We start from the raw sequence: 8,114 nt of genomic DNA, 5'->3' as shown, positions 1-8,114 counted from the left end.
TTAAAAAATCTAAAATATGATAAATGCTACATTAGTGAAATTACCATTTATTTCTCATATTATCAATAAACTGAGCTTTTTAAGCACTAAGAATTAGAAAATCTTTTAATAGGCTTTAGATTACATGTAGGTATGAAAGTGTGACTACTATCAATAAATGTCTTCAAAACCTGCTCTGGTCAATCATAATTTTTATTAAATAATTAACACAAGAAAAATTCTAATGATTAAGCTCTTAATTTGGAGAAAAGAGAGTGCTACAAACTGAATGTTTGAGTCCTTCCCAAATTCATATGTTGAAATCCTCTCCTCTACTGGGAAAGTGTTAAAAAAACATGGAATATGATGAGGCCATGAAGGTAGAGCACTCGTAAATGTGATTGTGCCTTTATGAAAGAGACACCAGAGAACTCCCTCAGTCTTTGTGCCATGTGAGGACACAGCAAGAAGTGAGGTGTTCCTTTTTCTGCCCATGGGTACTGCCAAGAAAGCATCATTAAAGTCTCTCTTCCTACCTACTTGGCTAATGGCTCCCAGCAACTGCTGTCATGTCTAAATCAGAGTCCCCTAAAGAACCCAAACAGGTACGGAAGTTATTCATTGGGGGCTGAGCTTTGAAACAACTGATGAGAGTCTGAGAAGTCATTCTGAGCAATGGGGAACACTCACGGACTCTGTGGTAATGAAGACTCAAACACCAAGCTCTCCTGGGACTTTGGTTTGTCACGTCTGCCACTGTGGAGGCAGTGGATGCAGCCATGAATGCAAGACTACATAAGGTGGATGGAAGAGTTGTGGAACCAAAGAGAGTTGTCTTAAGAGAGAATGCTCAAAGACAAGGGGCCTACTAAACTGTGAAAAAGATCTTTGTTGGGCATTAAAGAAAACCCTGAAGAACACTACCTCTGAAATTATTTTGAACAATACAGGAAAATTGAAATTATTGAAATCATGACTGACCAAGGCAGTGGAAAGAAGAGGGGCTTTGCTTTTGTAAGTTTTGATGACCATGACTCTGTAGATAAGACTTTCATTCAGAAATACCATACTGTGAATGGCCACAATTATGAAGTGAGAAAAGTGTTGTCAAAGCTAGAGATGGCTAGTACTTCATCTAGCCAAAGAGGTCAAGGTGGTTTTGGAAACTTTGGTGGTGGTCTTGGAAATGGTTTTGGTGGAAATGACAATTTTGGTCATGGAGGAAACTTTAGTGGTCGTGGTGGCTTTGGTGGCAGCCCGTAGTGGTGGTGGATATGGTAGCAGCAGGGATGGCTACAATGGATATGGTAATGATGGAAGCAATTTTGGAGGTGGTGGGAGCTACAATAATTTTGGCAATTACAACAACCAATCATGAAATTTTGGACCCATGAAGGGTGGAAAGTTTGGAGGCAGAATCTCTGGACCTTTTGATGGTGGAGGTCAATATTTTGTCAAACCACAAAACCAAGGTGGCTATCGTAGTTCCCACAGCAGCAATAGCTATGGCAGTGGCAGAAGATTTTAATACTACCAGGAAACACAGCTTAGCAGGAAAGTAGAACCAGAGAAGTGACAGGGAAGTTTACAACAGATTTGTGAACTCAGCCAAGCACAGTAGTGGCAGGGCCTAGCTGCTACAAAGAAGACATGATTTAAACAATACTCATATGTATGGGCAAAAAACTTGAGGACTATATTTGTGACTAATTGTATGACAGGATAACAGGTTGTTTTAGTTTCTGTTCTGTGGAAATTGTAAAGCATTCCAATAAAGTGTTTTAATGTAGACTTTTTTTTTGCACCCATGCTGTTGATTGCTAAATGTAATAGTCTGATCATGACACTGAATAAATGTGCCTTTTTAAAAATGTGCTGTGTAAAGTTAGTCTACGCTGAAGCCATCTTTGTAAAAGATGGTGTGAAGATAGAATTTATTCAGGATGATGCCAGGTTCAGAAACCTCGGTGCAATTGTGACTTTCTGAAGTTCACTACTGAAAGGGTCACCCAAGCACACCTGTAGAATTATTTAGTTATAAAAATGATTGTTGGTACATCCTATACAATATCTGCATTGAATAATGGAATCTGATAAGTAATAAATGGGACTAAAGCTTGTGTATCATCCATTATCATGTGTAATCAATAAACAATTTAATTCTCTTGAACAGAATGAAAACCATAAAAAAAGAAGGTGGTTTTCCATAAACCAGGAAGCAGGCACTCAGCAGACACTGAACTAAATGGTACTTTGATCTGACTCCAGAACTTTAAGAAATAGGTATTTGTTATCTGTAAGCCATGCCATCCACTCTGTGGTAGCTTCTTATAGCAGCTGAAACAGACTAAGACAGAGTTGGTTGCGTTAAGGAAAAATTATCTAAAGAATAAGACCAGAAACTGCATCTGCGAGAAGACACAGGGGAAATAAATATATAGGTGCAGGCAATGGTTCCCTCAGTAGGACTTCTATAGCTCAATAATACCCCAAATCAATAAATGGGCTGGCATCAAACTAAAATGCTTCTGCACAGAAAAGGAAGTAATAGCATAAAGAGAGAGCTGACAGAATGGAAGAAAAATCTTTGCCAGCTACTCTTCCACAGATGATTAACATCCAGAATATATAAAGAACTGGGAAAAACTTACCACCAAAAAAAAATGACAACAAAGAACTCAATCAATAAATGGGCAAGTAAACTAAACAGACACTTTTCAAGAGAAAAAGTACAAATGGCAAACAAATACATGAGAAAATTTTCAACATTGTTAGCCATCAGAGAAGTACAAATAAAATCACACTGAGCTTTCCTCTTGCTCCAGTTAGAATGCCAATCATCAAGAATTCAAATAACAATAAATGCTGGCAAGTATGTGGTGTGGAGGGGGGACACTTATACACTGTTGGTAGGAATATAAATTAGTATAGCCACTATGGAAGTCAGTATGGAGCTTCCTCAAAAGACTAGGAATGGAATCACCATACGATCCAGCTATAGCATTCCACAGTATTTATTCAAAAGAAAGTTTTAGCATATGGCAGCAATACATACATACTCATGTTTGTAGCAGCAAAACTCACAATAGTCAAGTTATTGAACCAGCCTAGGTGTCTGTCAACAGATTAATGAATAAAAGAAAATATGTCATATGTACACAATGGGGTTTTATTCAGCCTCAAAGAAGAACAAAATTATTTCATTTGCTGGAATATGGATAGAACTGGAAAACATCATAACTTCCCTGTTTATTAGTTGGAAGACATTTTTTATTTGTATGATATAAATTTAAGTCCCAGTGGAAAATGGCATGTAGAGAACACAATCAATAGGAGAAAAAACACAAAATAAAACAGTCTTTAAGGGATGGGTCATGAAGGCAGGGTGACTGACAACAAAAAAATAAGAATGAGAAAGGATATCGTGAGACTGGAGCAAACCCAAGAGAACATATGATGTCAAAAAATGAGGGGGAGAGAGTATTTTAAGACAAGTATTTTAAGACAAAGTATTTTAAGACAAATTTTTCTAATTTGGAATTAGATAATTCCAAATTTCTAATGGAATTGAGCTACATCAAATTCCATTAGAAATTTGAAATTAGGAAAACCAAAGGGCTTCGTAAATTTTAGACCTGTTTTCCTTTCAATTTCTACTCAATTCCTAGGTGATCTCATCTTTTTTGTTTGTTTGTTTCAATGCCTTCTTCTAAATTATGCCTTCTTCTAAACTTACATATAACCACTCCTGTCCTCTCCTCTAATCTCTTGACTTGAACAGCCAACTCCTTATTCAACATCTACATTTGGATACTTAGCAAGCATCTTGAGTTCAACATGTAAAGTTTGGGCTCTTGTTTTTCATGCCTAATCCCACACCTGCTTCTTCCCTGGTTTCCCTATCTTAGTCAATGACACAATCATTCACTCAATTTCTCTAGTCAAAAACTTGGAAATACTATGATTCCTCTCCCATCAGCAAATTCTCTCAAGATTCTGTCAGTTCCTCCCATTTCCATTCCCATTGTTCCTTCTCTAACCCTATTCACTATCTTCTCCACATGGATCATTATATCAGTCTCCTAACAGTTTCTTTGATTTTATTATTTCCCTGCCATCCATTCTCTATACAATAGTCATCCTAATGTTTCTAACATGTAAGTTAGATGATGCCCCACCCTTATCCAAATTCATTTAGATGTGTTCCATTACCCAAAGAATAGAATCTAAAGTCCTGAGCCTCCAGTCTGGACTAAATGGTATCAATATATCCATCCATTCTATCTCTATCACTATGTACAAAACAAACAAAAAACACTTAACAAAATTCATAAAAATGAGCAAAATTAGAGAAAGCTAGAGAAAAGAAAGCAGGCTGGTTAGAGACCTGAAGATTTGAAGAATGACCCGGCTGTGAATCTCTTAGGCTTTATTTCATTTTTTGTCCTATGTATCCAAGAATGGGCTCTGGAAAGAGGCCAAAACCAAAACACCAACAAGCACATGCGCATGTGCACACATACATACACAATCTCCTCAAAAAGATCCACTCTCTGTAGCCAAAGGTTAGAGGAAAAGGAAGTCTATCTAGCAGGACATAAACATTTTGACCACAATGTCTCTGTGTGAAAACCACACACATGCACCTTCTCCTCATTACTAGATGCTGCATCCTGAGACTGTTGGTAGTGCCTTGTCTTCTATCTCTTCTGTACAATATTGAAATGACGTTTCTCCTTCATCCAACTAGAAGAAGAAGCTACAGAATCCTGAGAAGACATCTGAGAAGCCCATCCATGTAACTCCAGAAACAACACAGCAAAGTGTTTGCAAATTAAGTGTTCTGTTTTGAAACACTAGAATTAGCTTGGTCTCTGGGAACCACACATATAGAGCAGCTCTGAATAACACTGCAAAGATTTTGAAAACTATATTGACATTTGAACCACAACCCACAAATGCAGTCTAGGATATGCATTCTTAATATAAACAGGCTAAATCCCTCATAAAATAAAATGTTGAAATAGGAATCAGAATCTCATACCTAGTATTATAATGTTGAAAATACAATATAAAATTATTAATTATGGATAAAAATAAATATCTCAACTTGAATAAGAAAAGGAAAATTAAAACACATCTATGCTGAGAAGACACAGAAATGGGAATTATCTGTCAAGTTTGAAGCAGTCTGCGGGTGTAGCTCAGCGGTAGAGTGCTTGCTTAGCATGTGCAAGTCCCTGGGTTCAGTCCCCAGCACTGCAAAAAAAAAAAGTGTGAAGCAGCTACTGTAAAGTGTTTCAATAAGAAATCATAAACTGGGCTGAGGTTGTGGCTCAGTGATAGACCACTCACCTGGCATGTGTGAAGCACTGGGTTCCATCCTCAGCACCACATAAAAATAAATAAATAAAGGCACTGTGTCCACCTACAACTTAAAATAAAATAAAATAAAGAAAAAGAAATCATAAACTGCAGGGTGCAGTGGTGCACATATATAATCTCAGTGGCCAGCTTCAGCAACTGAGCTTAGTCCCTAAGCAACTCAGTGAGACCCTATCTCTAAATAAAATTTTTTAAAAAGGGCTGAAGATGTGGCATAGTAGTTAAGAGCAGAAAAGAGATGACAGAGTTAAAAATCAGTGCATTTGAAGATATATTGGTAAAAACTATCCAATCTGAACTATAGAAAATATAGATTAAAATAAAATGAACAGAGCACAGAGACCCACAGAAAAATAATAAAAAGATGTAATATTTATATCTTCTAAGTTCTAGAAGGAAAGAGAGAGAGAGAGAGTACAGAAGAGAGCAGGACTTTTAAAAATTTTATAGATAATGGCTAAAAACTTTCCAAATTTGTCCAAAGACATAAACCTACAGATTCAAGAAAGTAAGCAAAGTCCTAACACAATGAACTCAGGGAAATCCAGGTCCAAGTACATCATGCTTAAATTTTTGAAAACTAAATACTTAGAAGAATTCTTGAAGGCAGTTAGAGAAAGATGATATATTGCTTATAGTCAGCAAATTATTGGACTGACAAAGGATTTCACACCAGAAACTATGAAGTTCAGAAGAAAGTGGTACAACATTTATTACACGAGGAAAGAAAAAAAAAATCAATCCAGAACTCTATATCAATCAAATCTTTCTTCAGAAATGAAGATGTAATAAAAAGATATTCTCAGAATGAATCCAAGAATTTTTCACTGGCATACCTGTTCCAAAATAATGACTAAAGAAAAAAATTTTAAACAGAAAGGGGATGACAGAAGGGAAATCCAAAGCCCTTATAAAGGTATGGTCATTTGGTACCTGGTGCCTAACCCTCATCTTCTTGTATCTTTTCTTAGTGCACTCAGACAAGCCAGTTTCCTTGCCAGTCTTCCAACTCAACAAGCATGTTCTTTCTCCATGCCTTTCAATTTTTTTCCTCCCAGAAAGCTCTTACCCATGTTCTGTGAGACTACCTTTCTTTATTTCCTGTGTAAACCTCACCTCTTTAGGTGGGACTTTTCGGAGCACTATATCTACAATAGCATTTCCATTACTCTCTATTTTCCAATTCAGCTTTATTTTTTATTTATAACACTTATTACTTGACATTATGCACCTATTTATATTCTGTCTCTTCAGTGGAATTAGCACTTTGTCTTCTTTTTTCATGAATATATCTCCAGCAACTGAAATAATATTTAGCACATAGGAGGTCTCAAATCTTATATCACTGGAGATGTCTGAGATACATTTTCCCTCTTGATAACAATTGACAAACAGGAGAACTTGTGTCTGTTTCTGGTGGCATTGGATAATAGCACAGTGTTAAATAAATATTTTTTCAATGAATGAATTAATAAAAGTGAAATGTAAATTTGATTGCCTGTTTTCATGGGGGAAAGGATATAGAGAAAAATATGAGAAATAAAAATATAGCAGAAAACAGAGTCCAACCTAAGAAATGTTAAGGATGAAGGAAATTTTGGAGAATGTTAGTCAAAAGATACAAATTTTCAGCTTTAAGATCAATAAGACTAGAAACCTACTGTACAACATAGATGTGCAGGAAATGTGTTGAGAGTATATCTTAAGTAATCTTGCCACAAAATGTACTCATCATCACTATGAATGTTAGTCTGATTGTGGTAATCATTTTATAATGTGTGTGTGTGTATTATACATGTATTATAAGATCACCTTGTACCACTTGAATGCAAACCATTTTTTTCATTTATACCTCAATCAAATGGAAAAATATTGAGACAATAAGAAATAGGAAAAATAAAATATGGAAACTGAAAATAGAAAATAAAGATCCAACATAATAAAACTAAGGTGCTTCTAAGGAAGGAAACACAATATTTGAAATAGAATAAAGAACCAAAACCTGAACAAAAGATCATCTATAGGAAAAAATTGTTAAATTTAAAAAGAGAAGTCTGGGGCTGGGGATGTGGCTCAAGCGGTAGCGCGCTCTCCTGGCATGCGTGCGGCCCGGGTTGGATCCTCAGCACCACATACAAACAAAGGTGTTGTGTCCGCCGAAAACTAAGAAATAAATATTAAAATTCTCTCTCTCTCTCTCTCTCTCTCTCTCTCTCTCTCTCTCTCTCTCTTAAAAAAAAAGAGAAGTGTGACCATGCAAATAAAATGGATTTGTGGTATTCAGAAGAAATCAATTAATACACAACAAGATCAGGAGAAATATCAGAAGAAATTTACTTAAATGTAGGCAAAAAGAAAAATTCCTACAAGCCTTCAGAAAGGAAAAGACTTACTTAACAATAAATGATCAATTTGGTCTCAGAGTTTTCATTGTCCGTGTGTTGTATTTTTCCCCCATTAATATCCAGAAGCCAGTGAAGCAACATCTATATATTTTGAGGCAAAACATCTATGATCCATGAATATTGTATTCAATGGTATTATCTTTTCATGTGTGAAACACAAAGATATTCTTGAAATGAAATTAAAATTTCTGTATTTCTCTAAAAATTTACCTGAAATTGTTCTCTAGATGATTAAAAATTGTATCAAACAAAGATCTCAATAACTATAAATATATATGAAAGACATTTTTTGTTGTAAACCAACTGCCATTTTCTTCTTGCCAACAAAAACTCTGATATAAATCA

At 35.7% G+C, this 8,114-nt stretch overlaps 1 pseudogene; it reads left to right on the top strand.

Moving 5' to 3' along the window:
* The first annotated feature begins 548 nt into the window (after positions 1-548).
* On the top strand, positions 549-1,507 carry LOC114086233 (heterogeneous nuclear ribonucleoprotein A1-like; annotated as a pseudogene).
* Positions 1,508-8,114: the final 6,607 nt, after the last annotated feature.

Source organism: Marmota flaviventris, chromosome 5, assembly GCF_047511675.1.
Source record: "Marmota flaviventris isolate mMarFla1 chromosome 5, mMarFla1.hap1, whole genome shotgun sequence".
Lineage (NCBI taxonomy): Eukaryota > Metazoa > Chordata > Mammalia > Rodentia > Sciuridae > Marmota > Marmota flaviventris.
The sequence above is the reverse complement of the archived record's forward strand: the minus strand, read 5'-3'. Positions and strand labels throughout refer to the sequence as shown.